The following is a 21922-nucleotide window of genomic DNA, read 5'->3' as shown; positions in this document are numbered from 1 at the left end:
TGGGACCAGACAACATCCCAGACTGTGTAATGTATGAACTACAGAATGAACTGGCACCCTACCCAAGTACCATGTTCAGTCATAGCCTCACCTCAGGCTATGTGCCTACTGAATAGTGCACAGCAACAGTTATCCCACTCCACAAAGGGGATGCCACCAAACTACCGCCCCATTAGCCTGATGAGCCTGGTCTGCAAGGCCATGGAACATATCATCTTGGAGCTTATAAACAAAGACATAGGTAACCTCCAAACCCTGGACCCCACTCAAGTTTGGGTTTGTAAAAGGTAGATCATGTCTACTAAACCTGATTGACTTCTTTGAAGCAGTCACTAGAGCTGTAGAAGAGGGCAAGGTAGTGCACACAGCCTATCTTGACCTCACCAAGGCTTTGGATACCATCCCCCGATCTGGAATTATAGATAAACTCACTAAACTGGGCATAAATCCCTATGTCACAAGATGGATGGCCAACTGGCTCTCTGACAGAACCCACATAGTTAAAGTAGCCGACTCCAAGTCCGACTTCAGACCAGTGACGAGTGGAGTACCACAGGGTTCGGTCCTGGGTCCTCTCCTGTTCAGCATCTACTTCTCTGAAGTGCGGGCCAACGCAGAAGGTCTTTGGCTAACAAAGTTCACAGATGACTGCAAACTGGGAGCCATAATAGAATCACCTAATGATGTAGACATTTTACAAAAGGGCCTCACAGAGACAGATACTTGGTGTCAAAGTCATGGCCGCAAGCTCAAAGCCAAGAAGTGCATTGTCATCTCCTTTGGGAAAAACTTGGTACCCATGAACTACCACATAGGTAGTAACTCACTAAACACTGAAAGTGTGATAAGAGACCTCAGGACACAGGTAGACAGCAGTCTCTCCTTTAACCACATCGCCACAGTAGTCAGGAAATCCTTCTATGTGGCACACCTTATCACAAAAGGGTTCTCCTCTAGAAAAAAGGAGGTCATTGTTCCTCTCTACTTATCCTTCATCAGACCCATTATAGAGTACAATGCCTCAATTGGCATGCATCTCACAAGACACCTACAACAATTGGAAAGGCCACAGAAATACCTCACTAAGAGGATTACCAGCCTCAAACAGATGCCATACGCAGACCATCTCAAAAAACTCCAGCTCTACTCAATCGCATATAGCCTACTCAGAGGTGATCTCTGCCTAGCATACAATGCTATGTCAAACCCAGAGCTGTTGGACATGCTACACTTAAAGAAATCTCAGTCTCTCTGAACCACATGCACCAGGGACCTAAACCTTGTCACCACAATAAACAGAACATGCTGGAGGGATAGATTCCTGTCCCAGAGACTTCTCATACTCTGGAACAAACTACCCATTCATGTCAAGCAAAGCTCCTTATTGGCCCTCTTTAAGAAAAATCTTGACGACTAGATGGGAAATAGAAAATTCACCCCCGGGATCACTTCTGCTGCACTGCTTGACAGGGGCACAGGAAAATAATTTACTTTGGTGGTGAAAGCCAGGGAACCTATTTGGCTAGGCTTATATAGGCCCCAGGGCCGATAGCCTAGTACTTACCTATGAACCTATAATGAGGGTGGTATTAGCTACCAAGGGAGTGGCAGTTTGATGGCAAGGACAACCAAATTATCATCAGACTTTAATAGGTTCATAGATATATACTACCAGGATCTTTAGAAGTCTAGCCACGCACCCTAACCAAATTGCGTTCTCTTGTAATTTATGCACCTTAATTGGGAGATGTTTGTTAGGAGAAGTATGTTAGTAGGTTGCTAAAACATTATGAGTGCAGTATCTTAGTTAGGGAATATTTACTGTTGACCTCTGTCTATAAGATACATAGGGGCCAGGCTGGGGATTAATTTATGATTATACCATTCAATATTAGTTAGGAAAAGTTTACTGTCAGCCTCTGTCTGTGAGAGACATGGGGGATGACTGAGGATGAATTTATGATTTCTCATCCAGTGGTCAAGGTTATGTTTTAATAGGGTTACGGACGGACTCTGCATCACATGGAAGGGGAGTCCATTCCAGAGCATAGAAATCCTTTGAGACCCATATTTGTCTCACCAGCATGTTCTATTTATGTTGCAAGCGAAGTTTGAATCCCTGAATCTAGTGTTTATGGTGCTGCTGATTTTGCAGAAGTGCAAAAGCTCCATTAGGGCTGGATCTAAGGATGCTTTATATGGCAAGCACAGTTGGCCTCACAGCAACCTATAGGAGGCTGAATACAGACACAGGGCTCTAAGGAAATCTGTGTAGAACAATGTGTGAATGCCCTGGATTCACCTGGTAAGGAACTTATGTGGGCATGCCAACTGTTACATATACCTATTTAGGTACATGCCAAAGGGGTCATTGTACTCAATGATGGGTTTGATAAGGACTGAGTAGAGTGGTACTATAATATCCTTGGACCTGGATGCCATACCCTTCCTTATAAGTTTAACAGCATAGAATGATTTTCTTTCTACATCGCTACACGTTGGTCAAAGAACAGATTACTGTCTATATATGTTTCCAGAACTCTAACTACTGGGTCAACTCTTAGGGGTGTCTTATCAATGGGGTAATTTGCTTGGGTGGATGTTTTCCAAAAAGGCAGTATAATACACTTCTTCACATTGAGTTTTAATCCGTGGCTTTGGTACCAGTCATTTTTCTGTATTAAACCTTCTTGCAGGATGTTAGTGTCATGGTGGGGAATTTATGACTGCTCCAGATTTGCAGTCATCTGCAAACTTGGTAAGCCAGACGCCCTTGACATTAGCTGTGACCTCTGAGAAGTAGATGCCAAACAGGAGTGGACCCAGCATGGAGCCCTGTGGTACTCTGCTGGTGACCTACCTCTTTTTGAGATGTTTCCACCAATTCTGACTTCTTGGGTCCTATCTGTGTGTCAGCTGGCAAACCAGCAAGTTTTGTGTGGGAATTTGTCTAGTATGGTAAGCTTGACCACAATACCTGAGTATAGTATTGCACTGAATGCCTTAGCCAGGTCAACATAGGCAGTATGCATAATTTCTTTTCATCCATTGCCTTGATTACTTTCTCAGAGAAGTCTACTAGGTTAAGTAGGCTTTGACAAAACCAAACTGGGAGGGGTCCAGTGTTTGTAGGTTGCCGATGTCTTTGGTGATCATTTCCATGATGATTAATTCCATGGTTTTGCATATTAAATTAGTCAGACTAATATATCTGTGGTTCCTAGAGTTGGTTGGTGGTCTGCTCTTGCACACAGCAATTACTGTTGCCTTCCTCAGTTTGCTTGGCATGTAGCCTGTTTCGAGGCTCTGGCTGGAACGTTACTCAAGTGGTTCTTGATAAGTTATTTTTTCATGCTGCTTAAAAAAATAACCTGAGATATTGTCGGGCCCCACTGAGACTGTATTTTTATCATTAGTGAGCACCTCTATGACCTGCTCCCTGCTGATAGCTGGGGAGGCTTATGCTGCCTTGTAGTAATTTTCACAAGGGGTGGTGGGGGGGGTGAAGTTTGAGCTGAATTTGCTTGGCAGTAGGTTCGCTATGTCTCTCTGCTCAGTGAAGGTGATACCATTAACTACTAGTTCTGCACACTGTGTTATGTTTCAGGTTTTGGACATTGTAGAAGGCTTGTGGGAAGCTATCTTGACCTCATAATTGGTCTTGTTGAATTTAATTAGTTTGCTTAGTTTCCTGTTTAGTTTAATTAGTGAGCTCTTGACATTATGACAGTTGCTCTTTCTGTCTTTGGCCATAATGCTTTTTCCTTTTGTTATATACCCTGTTAAGATTAGGATTCTACTGGTGTGGTTTGTTTTTGAGGTTTATTTTGAGCCTACTTCTGATAGGTACAGCAGCCTCTATGCAGCCATTTATGTTTGTACAATGTTTGTGCGAATAATTTTGCATAGGCTGTTATGGACTCTGGGTTAGGCAGGGCATTGAGGTCATGAGGAAGTGGCACCAGGAGAGGGGTGTCAGTGCTTAGTGCTTTCCCATATAGGTGAGGACTAGGTCCTGTATGCTTGAAACTCTGGTTGAAGTGCATACTAACTGATCAAGGGCATTTGTGTTAACCCAGTCAAACCTATAACACCTTTTTTGTATACTTCCATTTCACACCATTACCTTCTTATGGCATCCAGAACTTTTTTGGGGGATGGCTTCTTTAACTATGTAACTTACAAGTTAATAATAGACAGTATTAGAAAGGGCAAGGGGTTATCAACAAAATGACACAAAAACTGTTAATCTAGGATGTCCTGCAGTAAAGAAATGAATCTTTGTTTGCCACTTATTATTCATATTTTCTCATTTACGTTTTTATTTTCATAACTGAGAGACTTAGATTTTATTGAGGTGTGTGGTGTGAAACGCCACTGTGGGAGACAGAAATATGCACTGAAAATGCTGGTTTATATCACTCTGTGCTGGAAATATTGCAGTTTTTTGTTAGTAGTTATGCAATTAAGCAATATTTCCACAGGTACTTACTTCAAAAAAACATGTCTTACAATCTGTTGCATGACATTAGGTGAAACCTTAGATGTTGTTAGAGAAAAACGTCTTTCTTATTTGCACTGTAAGTTGCACATCTTGGGAGATATCCAGTATTATTTGTATTGCTAATTATACAATTAAACATATGCTTACATATTTCTGTAAATATCTCAATAGACATACACTTTCAGAGGAATTTCACAAGAGTTTCTCTGGTTCAGTTCTCAGCAGGGGCACCTTCTGTGTGGGGCCTGCATGTCTTCCCTGTGTTTGTGTGGTTTTCTGCTGGGTACTGTGGTTTCCTTCCACATTCCACAGACATGCTGCAGGTGGATTGCACACTATAAATTGCCCATAGGTGTGAGTGTGCATGTGAATGTGTGGTATGGAGAACAACCATGGCAGGTCTAGCCACCTGGCAGTGTGAACCTTGGCTCTAGATGGTTGTCACTGTTGAAGTGACGCCTCAACCCCATGTCCAAAAATGGAAAAAGGGGTAAAGGATAGATGGATGGATGGATGTGAAAGCTTATGTCGAGTTAAAAAGAATGTTATAACAATATATGTCTAGGTTGTATAGTTTTCAAGACAGGAAAATGTGTTTGAAAAAGTTTAGAACAGATGTAATTTGGGGATTGTGTGTGCTATATTCCAGTATTTATGGAAAAGACTATTATCACTGTAAAGAATGCTTCTTACTGATAGCATTGACATTTATACAGTTTTAATAGGTTTTTATTATTCACAAAATATCTACTTTTGTTTATCTTGTGCTTTTTAAGTTTATTCTTTTAAAAAATGTTCTGGAATGCAAGATGTGTGCAGGCTGATAGAGGTGTGACATTTCACATGACATAATGTAGGTGTTAATGAATTAATAAAGTCCAGGAAACACTGTGGGTGAAAGTTGGAAGCAGTGTATGTTCCCACTCTATAGAGGGGTAGTTAAAGTCTCCTATGACTAGAGTGTTTGGTTAGATGGTGAGTATCTCCAGTAGGTCTAAAAATATATGTGGGATTCTTATAACATAGATATTGTAAGGGACTCTATTAAAGTGGATTTATACATGGATGAACTCCATGGTATCATTCTGTTTAACCAACCTTGAGAAATACTTGTTGCTAATATAGATCAAGACACCTCCACCTTTACAACCTGTCTGCAGCTTTAAACCATATAGAGGTAACAGCATAGATATCTGTATTCTCCAGAGTGAAGGGAGTTTGAAGGGTGTGGAGTTTCTTGTTAAAGCTGGTAACATTGAGCAGTAACACCTTTAGGTTCCTTTGGGTTTTATTTGCTATGTTGGTAGGTTTGCACTTTGGCATTGCCTATAAAGGCTTCTAAGGGAAAGATAAAGTTTTAGCTAAAATCCAGAAGCCCAGGGAGAGCAGGTGCAGCCCATCTTTGGCAAAGCAATATGGTCTGTTGACCATGTTTTCCCAGTCTGACATATATTAAACCCCCCTGGACTGACACCAGAAACTAAGCCAATTTGTTAAAGTCAAACATTTTTTTGTTCATACCATGATGTCATCCTTGGTGAAGACAAGATAATCCATTCATCATTTGGCTGGAGATTCTTACTTCCTCATATCTTTTTCTTGTCTCTCCTGAATCTTTTTCACTAAATTGTCTAATGCTTTTCTGCACATGTGACTGATCTGTTCTCCCTCTCTGTAACCGGTGTACTCTGGCTTCTGGTCTGATGTCCTTTTTTATTTGTCCAATAGTGTGCGTTCAGCTACTCGCATTTGATATTTCATCTCCGTCACCTCAAACTTCCTCAGCTGTTCTGTCTTCACTGCCCAGGTTTCTGTGCTACACAGAATCAATGGTCTCATTACTGTTTTGTACATGTTACTTTTCAGCTTTTTTCTTATTCTCCTGTCATGTATTAACCCCTAAACATTGTGCCCTTTGTTTGAAGCATTTCTGATTCTGGGTTTGACCTCTTCATTTAGACTTCCCTTCTCCTTACCCACATTTCCCAGATACTTGAATCTGTTAACAAATTTCACTCTTTCCCTTCTGTTTGAATTTTCAGCTTTATCTCATTTCCTCCATTTGTTGTCATGACTACTGTCTTGTTTGTCCTGTTTCATCTTATATGTCTTCAGTTTTGCATTCCACTCTCCTGTCATTTGCTGAAGTTCTTATTCATAATCTGATTATAGTGCCATTTTAACTGCATCCACCAGATTTATTGATCTTAACCCTCTAACCAGTTTGCTAATGTGACCATTTATCAGTATGAATTATCAAACCTGAACCCTAATGCACAACCACTCCTACCCTTTTGTATGTCTGAACACTGTTCACATTATGTTAATGGGTCCTTGTATATAGTCTGCATTAATTCTAGTAGTGTTTTCAAGACTACACACCACTGCAGAAGTGCCCAAATCAACTTTATTGAGACCTTGTTATATGCTTTCTTCATGCCTAGGAATGCCTAGTTAGACTCTTTCTTCCTTTCCTACTTCTTTTCCTCTGCATGAATGACAGATTGGGTTGGTTACATTGTATCCTGATCTGAATCAGAACTGCTAATTTCCCATCTTGCTTTTTATTGCTCTACATATTTGTTTATCAATCCTCTTCTCAAGTACTTTCATGCATAGTGACAGGAGTTTGATACCTTTATACTGCCCACAGTTATGAATATCCTCTTTGTTCTTGTACAATGACATTTGAAGGCTTATTCTCCAGTCATCTGGGATATGCCTTTCTTTCCATATCATGATGAATACCCTCAGGAGCGATTTCTCCCCTAATTTACCCAACATGCTGATAGCTGCATTGGCTTCATCTGAGTGGCTGAACCTGCTGCTTCCCCTGACTTCATTTTCTTTAGTTCTGTTTGTACTTCTTCCAGGATGGGTTATTTTTTCTCCTCCATTTTGATTGCGCATGAGGCAGTACAGCTTATGTGGGGTTTTCTTCATTCTGAAGCCAATGGAAGTGCTTCTTCCATCCACCTTTGATATCTTCTGGACTGGTGAGCAGACTGTTGCTGACATCCCACACGAATGACATTTTTCTACTATTTTGTTTATCTTTCTATTATTGCCCTGCAGCTAGATAGAGCTTCTTTGTGCAATCTGCTAGTCACTTTCCTGAAGTTGGTAGACTTTCTCTAATCCATCGTTCTTTGCCCTTTGCTGTGTAACAGCTATCGTAGCCTCTTTCTTAGCCAACCAGTGTTCTTTCTTAGCCTATTTCATCTTTTCTATCTCCCGCTTTTTTCCTGCACTTTTTCTTTCTTTTGATAGCACCCTAGATGTCTGCATTCCACCACCATCTAATGTACCTTATTTCTATACATGGCTTGGTCACATATCTCTTCTATATTTTTCACACTTGCATTTTGAGATGCTGCCATTTATTTGGCTCCACCTTTTTCTTCTTCCTGAGGTGGCAGAGCCCTGAATATTTCCTTTAATTCCTGTGTTCCACTCAAGTCAATTTCCAGGTCTTCAGCCAAGTCTCTGTCAACCTCAGAACCTTCTCAGACTGCTGCTTGCAACTGACTGTGGCCACCAGTGGATTATGCTGTGGGCCAACCATTTCAGTGAGCATGACTTAATCTCTGATATTACCCCAGTGTCCATTCTTTACTAGGAGGAAGTCTACTTGTGCTGCATATTGACCACTCTTAAAAGCAATTTTGCAAGTGTCTGTCTTAATGAGTAATGCATTGACTTGCTAGACAGAAGCTTTGAATGGTCTTTCCTTAACTCACTCAAGTCTAAAACACCTTATTTGTATACTTCCAGTTCACAACCATACTGCCTTACGGCGTCCAGAACTTTTTTGGGTTTGGCTTCTTTATCTAAGCAATTTACCAGCTAATAACAGATAGTATCAGAAAGGGCAAGGAATTATTAAAAATATTATACTAAGATTGTTAATCTAGGATGTTCTGTACTAGAGAAATTAATCTTTGTTTACCACTTATTATTCATATTTTCACATTTATTTTCATATTTTTATAACTGAGAAACCTACACATTATTCCATGCCTTATTATTTATCAAATTGCACATTTTTATACTCTTATGTATTTACATTTTTTAACAATATGGACATTTATATTATAGTGATGTTAAGCAAATGGGTGTTGTAACATATAGTATTTATTTTAAAATATGTAGTACAGGTTTATTATTATTATTTTTTATATGAGTTGTTGATATTTATGATCTATAGATTGTATTAGTTTACATATTTTGAGCTGTAAACTAGCGATTATTTGAATATTAGTTAAGAGCGATGTTGCTTTAACACTAAGATTAAGAAGGCGGAGTTTGGTGCCAAAAATTTTTTAAATGTATTGTTAAGCTAGTTTAATTGGCATTCTGATGAAGTCCACATCAGTGGATGAAAGCGCTTAATGTGATTTTTACATTCATCATTTCACGGTCCATTAAAAAAGTTTGTTACTTTTTTTTCAGTTTTCTTTTATTGTGCATCTGTTTGGTGATTCCAATTCACTATTAATGCTGGTTTATATCACAGTATAATGGAAATATTGCTAGTTGTTTACTAATAATTATGAAAATAAGCACTATTTTCATATGTACTCAATACTTCAAAAACTAAATGACTTAAAAACTGTTGTATGATATTAAGTGAAACTTTAGATGTTGAAGAAAACTGATTTTGATATTTGCACTGTAAGTTGCACATCTTGAGAGATATCCAGTATTGTTTGATTTGCTAATTATACAATTAAGCATATGTTTTCCCATAACTCTCAACTGTACAGATTTTTGCAGAATGCCCAGAACGTGGCTTCAAATTCTTGGCCTGTTTTTCATAAAATTGTGGTTTTCTAGCAAATTAATGGTACATCATTATAGATTGAAGTTCAAAAATAATGAGGGACATTTGAGTTTCAGACTTCATATCTTTCAGAAAATTCATGCTAATGCAAAACCTGTTATTCTACCAATGTTATAAGTTTGTAAAACCAGCATTTAAAAATTGTCCCTAGTTTTTGGGCCTTTGCCCCACTTTTATTTATGACTGTGTCCAGATTTCTTGCTCTAAGGGGTTGAGGGGTATGGTTTTCACATTTATGTAAAAATCCCAGTAAAAATGCATTTACAGAGGAATTTCTTATTGTCATGTGAAAATTTATATCTGGCTAATGAAAATGTTCTAAGACTATATGAATCATTTTGTACAGTTTTTAAGATATGAATATTTGTGAAAGTTTACAAAAATATAATTTGGGGGTTGTGTGCATTATAATATACTACAGTATTTATGGAAAAGGCTATGAATGCACCAACTATTATCATTGTAAAGAATACCTTTTACTGATAACATTGTTATTTGTACAGTTTTAATAGTTGTTATTGTTAAAATATTTGCATTTGTTTATCTTATACATTTTTTAAGTTTATTTTTCAGAAAATGCTCTGGAATACAAGATGTGTTTAGGCTGCTAGAGCTGTGACATTCCACACCACATAGATGTTAATGAGTTAATTATTTTTGTTGCCCCATCCATGTGACTTCAGGTAATCCTCAAAGCCTGTTCTATCTACCCCAGACTGTTGCCTGAATGTCTTCTTTTCTCTTCACTGCAGCCCTGCTGTGAGGCAAAGGCTGAGATTATGAAGATTGTTCTGTCTTTACAATGGGCTCTGTCATGAATCTGTCAGTTCAAACAGTGACCTTTTGAAGTGCTTTTGAAATTGAAATTATTTAAATCAGGAATTGGTAGTTGGCATAATGGTTAAGCTGTTTCTACCTCATAGATACAAAGTGTAAGATTTGAGTCTCACCTTTGCTGACTGTCTGGATATTGGTCGCACATATAATAGTCTGAAGACTGATTGCCTAGTATTTATCTATGACCCTGTGTGTAAATATATGTCATCAATATTCCTTGTAATCTAATGCTAGATTCCTATCACAACTTCTAAAATTCCCTTTACATTATCAAGCACATGGAACACAGTCTTCTTATTTGCAGCACAATGCAGATTATACTTATGTAATGTATAATGTGAACATTTTATTATTTATAGAAAAATGCTCATAAATGCATATTTTAAGGTGTCTTTTTATTCTGAGAAAACATCTCTGTGGTCTTAATATTTTTGTTAAAAGTGAAGAGAAATAAGATTGGGACTCTGGCATTAAACAGCACATCCTGCAATTCTGACATTCACTGATTCAGCATCTTAATCTTATCTCAGGTTATCTCATAACTGTTGGGATACAAAGGATACTTCTTGGTTAACTGTGAAAAATTTCCTCTTGTTAACCGTAACTTCCCTAATAGCTTCACTATTCACAGTTTGAGTATCATGTCTAAGACCTTCTTTTTTTATTATTTCTTCCTCACTAATTCACTTACTTTGGCTCTTAACTATGTTAGCCTTCAAGTGCGGAGGGTGTATATTAGAATACTGATACTTTTATGTTTGTAACTGACTGTAGCTAAAATATTAATACCATCTTGCTTGTAAACCCTTATTTATCTAAAAACTAAATAATACTAATAGTACTTGTACTATCACCAACAACACTATATCATAGAAAATAATGTAGTACTGTTGATAAATATAATACATTTTTAAAAGATATCATCTATCAATCAATTGTAAATATTGGCATATTGAAACCAAGGACTGGTGCAGAGGATCACTTCTACCCAAGGGCACAATACTAAACTTGCACAGATAGATGCCATTGTGGTCTCTATTGCTACACATTTTAAATGTTGCCCTTGGAAAACAATAAACTATTACTTAGGTCCTTATCGGTGTACTTTCTAACATGTCAGATTTTACTGGCATGAAAAAAAAATCACTATATTTAACAATTATGTGAAACTCACTTTGTTTCTACCTGATGAGATATTACAATGCATAAAGTTCTCATGTCTGTGGCTACCAGGATGTTATTACTATCAATATTAATACTACTTATTTTTATGTAAAATTCAAATTGACTAAAATAAGACTGAGAGCAGACTCCTATTTTCCTCTGTAAAATTCCAAGAGTCTGTTAGCATAAGATGGCAAGTCAACTTCTGTTTCCATGTTAACTTTTATTAAAATAATCACTGGTTCTAACTTGCTGCCACTAGTTGCTACTATGGGACTACAAAACAGGGGAGTTTCCATATTGTCATAAATTTTAGAAAACATAAAAATTATTCCTAATCTACAATGAGCAACATGAAGAAAATCAAATAGTTCCTTTGATAAAAGTCCTTCAGTGAACAAGTCATTCAGTTGTATATTAAAATCACTAGCTGACATAAGTATATTTTTTGCTCTTAACCTGTTTCAATGATATTTTACATTCCTGTGCTGCATTTATTTATTGGTTGCATTTATCACTGCTTGTACCTGGATTACTAAGCTGATATAAGTATATTTTTGCTCTTGCTCTGTTTCAATGATATTTAACATTCCTGTGCTGGTTTTATTTATTGCTTGAATTTATCACTGCTTGCATCTGGATTACTAAGCCGATATAAGTGTATTTTTTGCTCTTGCTCTGTTTCAGTGATATTTTACATTCCTGTGCTGCATTTATTTATTGCTTGAATTTATCACTGCTTGCACTTGTAAAGTTATCCCATCTGCTTTTTACTTCACTTCCTTTTTCTGTTCTGATGCTGTCTCCATTGATGCACTTAGGAGGAAACTACTGACCATTAGCTCTTGGTGTTTTTATCTGATTGGTCTGAGGGTTTATCTTTAGAAAGGTCTTTCATCTTGCCAGTATAAAATAATTAACTCTGTAGATAATGCTCTTTTGTGCCTAGCTGTTTACCTGTGGCTAGCTGGCTGCAAAATTTGAGTGCTTCTAAGACAATCTGGATTACTAAACCAATGTAAGTATATTTTTTGCTCTTGCTCTGTTTCAGTGATATTTTACATGCCTGTGTTGCATTTATTTATTGGTTAAATTTATCACTGCTTGCACTTGTAAAGTAATCCCATCTGCTTATTACTTCACTTCCTTTTTCTGTTCTGATTCTGTCTCTGTTGTTTTCCCACTCACCTGCCCAACTGTTGTATTCTTAAAACTTGGTGGCTTTTGAGTTGCCTGCCTCTACTATAAATTTGATATTGGACACTCCTCCCAGTCCCATTGCATCAGTTCATTCTATTGAGTATAGTAAGATCACTTGGGAAGGTCCTTCCCCTTATTTTCTAAACTGTTAATTATCTTCTCTTTCCCCCCTTTCTACTTAAAAACATTTTCAGCTGCTTTTACTATATTTGTGTCTCTTCCTACTTTTTTACTTGCTTTTACTGTGTGTTCTTAAAGTGTTCATTTGCAGTAATTCTGCTGCATTTATTACTGCCTGTTAGTTGCCTGATTAAATTGTAATTGATACTCTAAGTCTCTCAGTTTTAGTTTAAGGACTAGGGCTTCAGGCCAGTTATTTTACATTAAGAAGGTTTGGGTCTGCACTATTGTGGGAGGAGAGGGTGGCATCTTCCCTTCTTATCTGGGAATTGCTGGGTGAATGCTTATTGTGCCTGTTGTTCTAAGTGTCTTTGTTCTCATTTAAGAAATTGGCTACCAAACCCATTATTTTACATTAGGAAGATTTGTGGTCTGAACTCTTGTGGTGGGAGACAATAACATACACTCTTCTAAACTGGGAATTGCTGGTTGAAGGCTCATTGTGTCTGTTATTCTGAAAGTGTCTTAATTCTGGTTTAAGCACTTGGACTCCAAACCAGTTATTTTACATTGAGAGGGTTGTGCTCTAGAGTCTTGTGGTGGGAGAGTGTGGCCTACATCTTTCTGATCTGGGAATTACTGGTGAAGGCCTATTATGGCTGTTATTCTAAGTGTTTTTACTCTGTTTAAGCACTTGGTTTTCAAACCAGTTACTTTACATTTTGAGGATTAATGGTCTTCTGAAGTGTCTTAGTTCTGGCTAAAGCATCTGGGCTCTAAAACCAGTTATTTTACATTAGGAAGGTTTGTGGTCTAGACTCTTGTGGTGGGAGAGTGTGGCCTATACCCTACTAAGCTTGGAATTGTGGGTGAATTGCTGTTTTATTTAAATTGTTTTTGCTGTTGTGACTGTGATTTTATGCATCTTGAATTTCTAGTATTTCTGCATTTTATAGCATAAGCTAGATTCAGACCTGCAGAATCTAGACTGATTGGTATCACTTGAGCACTAAAACCAGCTCTTCACTGAGATACTGAATGATCTGAGCATCCACTGCTTCCAAGTAAGTATAAGTGCCTGCTTTCACTCTTATATTGGACACTTAATTTGTATTTGCATTCTTGAATTGCCTGAACTGTGTTTTGCCACATTTTACTGTGCACTAGTTCAGATGTATCATAGCCCAGTTCCAGGTTTGTTGTTTCTGGGTCTGTTTTGTAACTTCTGAGCATCAAATTCAAGCTATAATTATAGATGAAGGCCCGTCTGCACCCTTGTGGAAAGAGAGTACTGTCTGGGTCCCATCTTATTGAAGGTGATTGAAGTAGTGCTCAGACAGAGAATCTTTATCGGCTAATTTGAGTTAAAAGGGTTATATCTCATTTTGTTTAAGGCTTTCATTTGTACTTGTCTGCATGTAGCACATCATCGTGCACTGCCACCTAGCAGTGGTCACCATTGGTGGTTTATATGCAACTGTATTGCTTGTTAAATTTTCATTTAGCACATAACATGTGGTCCTCCAGAGGTTTTCTGTGGCCCTGCTCTTCTATCAGGTGGAACACTAAGCCTAGCCTCAGAGGTACCAACATACCTCTCACCCACTAGCCATTCCTAAGTACGACGTCTTTTCCTGACCATATAAATTTACATAACACTATGGAAGGACAATTTCCCACAGTTTTCCCAGCCAGATTGGTCGATATGGGCATCCTGAGGCAGTGTAGCAACTGCCTCATGTTCAGCAAAAACCCTCTACTTCTAGTCCAAACAAACTCAACATGTGAGAGATGCAACTATATTAAGAACCTTGAATCCATGCTCTCTCTCACACACCCATTAGTACATATCAGAATGAGTGGGTTGTCAGCATGCACACCTCACCTCCTGATCTACCCAAACCCACATCACACTACCTACATATCTGGAGGCCCTCACCAGAAACATACCTAAACACCAGAGACCTCCCAAACACAAACACAAGCATGCCACACATAATACTTCCTCTGCAGTACACAATGCACATAATAACTCATGTACCTGTGTCTCACCTGTCAAGCCCTTAAGGCAAACCACAGAACCAAACATATTAGTCATAGGTGCTTCCATTGTGAGACACACTGATGTCCCTCTCACCAGGCTGGATAACAGGTCACATCAGTTGTCTATCAGGTGCAAGGATACACCATATCACACATGCACTCAAGTCTCTCAACAAACAACTCCATCATAGTCCATATTGGTGTGAACGACTTGAGACGCAAATCTCTGGACTTTATGAAGAGAGACATGACTGAGCTCTTGGGCTGTGTGTCTCAGGCTGGTATGTCCCCAGCCTTAAGCAGCATTTTACCTTCACCTAGAAAGATACCTCAATACAAACAGAAAATTATTGGCTTCAATAATTGGCTTAGTTTCTGGTGTCATGCTAAATGGATCCAGTATCTGTCAGCCTGGGATGACATAATCGACAGACCTCGACGCTTTGCCAGAGATGGCCTTCATCTGTCACCCCTGGATCTTTGGCTATTGGCTAAGGCTCTTGCCAACCCATAGTGCCTTTTTAGGCAGTGTTTCAAGGACAAAATTACAGATGTAAAAACTCCATCTAAAAATAATGTCAGGGTTGTGCTGCTAAACACTAGGAGTCTTAACACGAAACTTCACTCACTGGAATCAGTCCTCACTTTGGAAGACGCAGACATTTGTGCAGTCACAGAGACCTGGTTCAAGGCTGTGGAGAGCACCCCAGCCATACTGGGTTACACCTCCTTTCCCACGCTCAGACCACAAACTGAAGGCATGAAAACTAAAGGAGGTGGGGTATCAATTTTCATTAAAGATACATACACCTCCAGATTTGTCAAACAGCATGATTCCCTGGAGATACTTCAGGTGCAATTAACTGTTGGAAGAACATCTATTCAAGTCATTGCCAGCTACAGGACCCCCCTCCATGAATCATGACACCCACTCTGCCAATTTGGGTTTACTTGAGTCTTTCAAGATACATCAAAAAACCAGAGTTTTGGGTGACTTTAACTACCCATTCATTTACTGGAAAACTTACCCATGCTCAAACTCACTTTCCAAAAGGTTCCTCAACTTTGTTAATTCCAATGCCCTGGACCAGCTGGTTGACACCCCCACAAGGGGTGTCAACATCCTGGATCTGGTGCTTACCAATATGGAGGACTACAGTAGCACCCCCACTGTGAAGTCTTCTCTGAAGAGATCTGACCACACATCAGTCTCATTTGAAGTAACTGTCACACCTGACCCCCCCCCCAGCAGCAACTAAACTAAAAAACTTCTCCAAAGTAAGATTATAACCTGCTGAATTATACACCAATGCTTTATACAAACACCTGTATAACTGCATTGACTTGACCGTACTTGATTGGACCAAGACAAGCTCCTCAAGGAAGGGCAAACCTACCTAGTGGATAACTGCCATTATCAGGCTTTACAAAAAGGGGAAGAAATTGCTATCTAAGAGTAAGAGGAAGTGAGCCCTAAACTGGAAACACTCCCTCATCAGCTTAAACAAGTGAATAAGACTTCTTGTGAAGTCCTCCAAAGCAATGTATGAATCCAAATTAGTTTCCTCAACTAAAGACAACCATAAGGCATTCCTTAGTTACATCCATAACCTAAAATGAAAGGCCCAGATTTGTGCCAAAGTGGTAGTTAATGATGCTACATATACTGAGCCTGTGGACATAGCTAACCTGTTGGCCGACAGGTTCTGTGAAAACTTAACTCCCCCTCCCCATGATATCTCTGTCACCAGTCCCCTACCTTGTATCTCTAAAGAGCAGGTTGTTAACGCCCTAAGGTCAGGAACACAGCATCTATGAGACCTGATAACATCCCAGGCTGCATCCTACATGGGCTCAAACAAGAATTAGCAATACCCCTGGGTACTCTTTTCTGTCATATTCTAAGCACCGGCTTCATCCCAGTTGAATGGAAAATGGTCACTGTTATTCCCTTGCACAAGGGTGGTACTTCCACTGACTGGGAACTATAGAGCTATTAGCCTGACCAGTCTTATCTGCAAGGCCATGGAGTGAATCATCATGGACCTGTTTATAAAAAGTAGTGTCTGCCAGTTCCTCATACTATTTTCATATGCACTTGATTCCATTAATATAACATGCTGACTTTCTAAGCAAAAACAATTGTAGCCAGTGCCCTTAATAAACCTAACACATACTAAGCCCGACTATTGCAGTGTGACTACTATCTTCTCATTTAACAGTTCATACTGCCACTATTAGAAAATTCACTCAAAAATTCAAACCGCCTCTCTTGAAGTTGGGCACATTGCGGGTGTTGCAAAGAGCACTTTTGGCTGACATCATAGACTAAAATAATACTAATTTCATAAACTTTAATCATGCTTTGACTTAGGAATGGAGTTCATTCCCATCATGGTATTAGAAGCCAAAAGATATGGAGAAATTAGAAAAAAGAGAGAGACCTTATCAACAAGGATATAGGTAATCTCCAAACAATTGACCCTACTCAGTTTGGAATTGTCAAAGCAAAGCGAGATCATGCCTGTTAAACCTGGTGGACTTCTTTGAGACAGTCACCAAGGCCCTGGATGAGGGGAAATCTGTGCATACAACCTACCTAGACTTAGCCAAGGCATTTGGCACTATCTCTCACTCAGACATCATTGACAAACTCACCCAGCTAGGTATCAACCCTTATATCATTAGATGGGTCACTAACAGGCTCATTGATAGAACCCACGTAGTCAAAACAGGAGAATCCACCTCCAACAGTAGAACTGTAGCCAGTGGTGTTCCACAGGGATCAGTCTTGGGACCTCTACTGTCTGTGCTTGTACTTTGGAGAAATAGATTCCAAAGGTCTGTGGTTGACAAAGTTTGCTAATGACTGCAAACTGGAAACGGTCATAGAATCTCCAAATGATGTCAACATCCTACAAGAGGGTCTTACACAAATAAATGATTGGTGCCAAAGTCATGGCCTTAAACTCAGTGCAAAAAATATATATTATCATCCCTTTCAGTAAGGGTGATGTTCCTGCTAACTACCACATCAACAGCAACACCTTAAGTATGCACTCAGTGGTGAGAGACCTGGCCACTCAGGCTGACAGCAACCTCACCTTAGACCACCATGCCTCCACAGTGGTAAGAAGGACATTCTATATTGCTCATCTCATAAGTAAGGGCATTGCATCCAAAAAAAGAAGTTATAACCTCTATGTACGCTTCCCTCATCAGGCCAGTAATTGAGTACAATGCCCCTTTTGGCATGTACTGTTACAAGAACCTGCAGCAATTGGAGAGACCACAAAGGTTCCTCACAAACAAAATTCTAGGTCTTCAGTATCTGTCCTATGTGGATCGTCTGAAATCACTGTCACTTTATTATGTTTCATACAGACTATTCAGAGGAGATCTCTGCCTTACATATAGGGTAGTGTCTGATCCCGCTTAATTGGAAATGCTAAATTTCCATAAGTCAAATAGTACACAGATTAGTTGCTCTAAAGATCTTAACCTGGTACGTGACATTAATAGGACCTGCTTGAGGGACAGATTTGTCTCCCAGAGGTTACCACACCTTTGGAACAGACTCCCACTTCATGTGAAACAGAACACCTCACTGGCCCTCTTCAAATGCAGTCTAGGTGATTGGATGACTAACCATAAATTCACCCCACGGTTTGCACCTGTATCCCTCTTGGATAGGGGCAATAGGTGCTGTTCATGGAAATAAGGGTAGAACTTGGCTAGGCTTGCAAGGGCCCTAGGACCATTAGCCTAGTAACTTCCTATGATCCTATGATCCTATAAACTCTAAATACATCTTACATAGAAACCTTTTTAAAGTGTAGTGTCTGCCACATCCTCATACTATTTTCATATGCACTTGTTCCATTAATATAACATGCTGACTTTCTAAGCAAAAACAATGTAGCAAGTGCCCTTAATAAACCTAACACACACTAAGCCTAACAATTGCAGTATGCCTATTACCTTCTCATTTAACAGGTCTTATTGCCACTATTAGAAAATTCACTCAAAAAACTCAAATTGCCTCTCTTGCAGCTGATAACCTACCAGTAAAATACCTCAAAATAGTTGCAGAGGACATAGTACACCCCATACACCACCATGTAGTCTGCAAACTCTGGTAACAATCCTACATTATCTCTTTACATAAAGAAAGCAAATACCTTGAACTGGCAGACTACAGACCTATGGAAATCTTGTTATCCTGTATTTAAAACACTTAAATAATTACTTTCCATGACACAACATGGAGGTAGGCCAGGACACATTACAGACATAGCTTTACTAACTTTCATAAACTATAACAATAAAAGACAAAATCAAGGTGAAATGTTCACATCCTTGTTTTTAGATTTGCCAAAGGCATTTTAATAGTCTCCTTTCCAATACTATTGCATAAAATCAAGTAATTCAGCTTCTGCAACATTACAGTCTACTGGCTTGAAAGTTACCACAGCTAGTAAACGTGAAATGTACATGGGTTAAAGAAGTGTCAGCTTCTAGCAATAATAATTGGTGGACCGCAAGGTTTGATATTAGAACCTTTACCATATTATTATTTGTAAACAAAATATAAATGGCTTCCTACCCAACAAGTCTAATCCAGTCTACAGATAACTAAGCATTAATATGTACTGACTCTTCAATTAATCTGCTCCAAGCCAGCCTATAGGATAACTTTATAAAAATTGAAAACTGGCTAGAAAAATGTACACTATTCATAATCCATAATAAAAAAACTAATGTTTTTGCACCTACAATCCACCTATCAAAGTATTTTGACTTATTAAAACATGTTGCATCTTTTGGCTTTTCCTGGTTAGGGTTCACCACAGCGGAACTCCAGTCTGCTAATGATTGGCAGTAGATTTTTATGTACCGAGTTGTCAGCCCTGACACACAACCTTCAACATAATAGTTAAAAATAAAAACATCATCTAGAGCTTCTTTCCAAAGTCAGACATTTCATAACCAACCTCATATATATAAGACTACAGCTCACACCACAGCTCAATTTAGATATTAGTTTGAAAAAAAAATTAAATAGTAATGGTCAGTGGCAAAATTTAACCCTTTCTTCCCCAGTATTTCAAAATCCAGCATTTAGATTTTGAATGTTTTAACTCCTTACCCTTATAAAAATTTCTGCAAAAATCCTACTGTGCTGAGTATTCTGAGGTCCAGCATACTTAGCATTTCCATCCATGACAAGATAAAGTGTGTTAGCTTCAAATCATCAATATCCTACCCAAGCAAGGTCTGCACCCTAGTGTCCTGCAGGGCTCATCATCTATCCAGAGATCAGCTATAATACTGCAATGGCATTCTACAGTGTCAGTGCTTTTACCATACATACTACAACCTGGCGTGGACTCAGAGGCTCAGATAGTTCACCATTAACAGAAAGTGGTATTGGACAAAGCCAGCAAATCTTTGCTAATAGCCTCCTGTACCTGCTAATTTTTTCTTTCTGTCATTCACAACTTATTTTAAACATTATTTTATTTAGTTGTGAAATGGGTATTTTTTTTTTGTACTTTGTACAGCTGTCTTTTTTCTGGGTAATTCAAGAACACTGTCAAGCTAAGTAAGTTACTCATAATCAAACAGTAAAGTAAAGGGGCTGAGTGTTCAAACCTAGGATTACAGAATGAATTTTGCTAACAGCGCAGAACCTTAATTCTCTGTTCTGAACAGCCAGACGGTATATAGACTGGTGTCATTTGAATCATTATCCTATTGACTTGTACCTTCTTACAAAATGACCACATTATTATCTCAAGTGAGACATCACTGTTGTTTAATTTGGTGGACACAGCAGCATTTAAATCAGTAGTACTTTTGTCAGTTATTCTGCATCCACTTCCTTCACTGAAACAATTACCTTTAAAACATTGGACTTTATGCCTCTTTATATCTTGTGCATGGGACATTCCTCGTTTTCTATGCATTTGTCAAGTTGCAGGAAGACCAAACAAGTGAATGGTAGAACAAGGAACCATCATTCTTGCAAAACACCATCATGATAGCACTAATCATTCAGGGATGGTCACTCCTGAAGGCTAGAAATTTACTTATCAACTGTGACATGAAGCCCTCCTGAAATAGCTGCATCAAGAACCAGTGCCTTGTGTCAATCTGAGATTACAGTCAGAGACATAGAAATACATCCCCAGAGTAACAGGGTTCTGTTCTAGTGGAGTCATATTCTGCATGATGACTTTATTAAGCAATTCAGCAGTCCCTTTAAGTTCTTGTACAGGAATATAGCATTGTCTTTGGCAACCACATGCAGCTGTGCGGTACTGTTTCATCTAAGTGTCTGTGCATCCTGAAATTTAGTTTAATAGAATTTGACCCCTCTCCACTGCAATCAAACATCCATAAAGAAGTAGGAACATGGAGCAGTGTTAAGAAATTTGTCTATTGCATTGTGTCCTGAAACTTTATAGGTCAGAACTTGTTCTGGAAGGCATATGCATCCTAATGTGACCTCTTTCCACTGCAATCAAACCATCCCTTAACAAGCAAGATATCAGCGGTAAGAAATGTATTTATTGCATGTAGGTGTTTTTCCCTGAATCAGTGCATAGTAATTTCAGGTATAACATCTCTATTCTAAATTTCACTTTATAATGCTCAGAATTTGTTTTTAAGCTGCAAGTTCATCAACAACAGCTCGACCCTGTTTAGAATCAAAGTTAGGGTACTTCTGCCATAGATTCACCCTCATATTTTTGTCATGTCAATTTAAATCCCTAGTCTCAGAGACTTAGTAACAGTGGTACAGTTTCCGGCTGCCTTCAACACCTCTTTCCATTGACCAAGTGCTCACTCTGCTACTTGGCTTCAGAAGCTTGCTAAATTATATCATTCCCATCAATACTTTATAAAAGACCAGGAAAATGGTAAACCTTTAAATTTATGTCAAGGGGAGTTTTCACATATGCAATTTTTCTCAACTTGAGGCAGTGTAAATTATCAATTTTTTGGGAATTTCCAAAGGAAAAGATTGTTTTTTGCTGTACCTGGTGAAGTAGCTCCTCTCTTCTCTCTTTTGTATGGGTAGAGCCATAACATATTCCCCTTCCCACTATCTAATACCTAATCTTTGATCTATATTTTGTTGTATTACCTTTAATTTTCACTATTTGTTGTTAGAAAGAGACAGGTTTTAGACAGGCAAACTCTAG

The sequence above is a fragment of the Protopterus annectens genome, chromosome 6.part0 (assembly GCF_019279795.1).
Source record: "Protopterus annectens isolate FY-2018-M chromosome 6.part0, PAN1.0, whole genome shotgun sequence".
Taxonomy (NCBI): Eukaryota; Metazoa; Chordata; order Ceratodontiformes; family Protopteridae; genus Protopterus; species Protopterus annectens.
The sequence above is the reverse complement of the archived record's forward strand: the minus strand, read 5'-3'. Positions refer to the sequence as shown.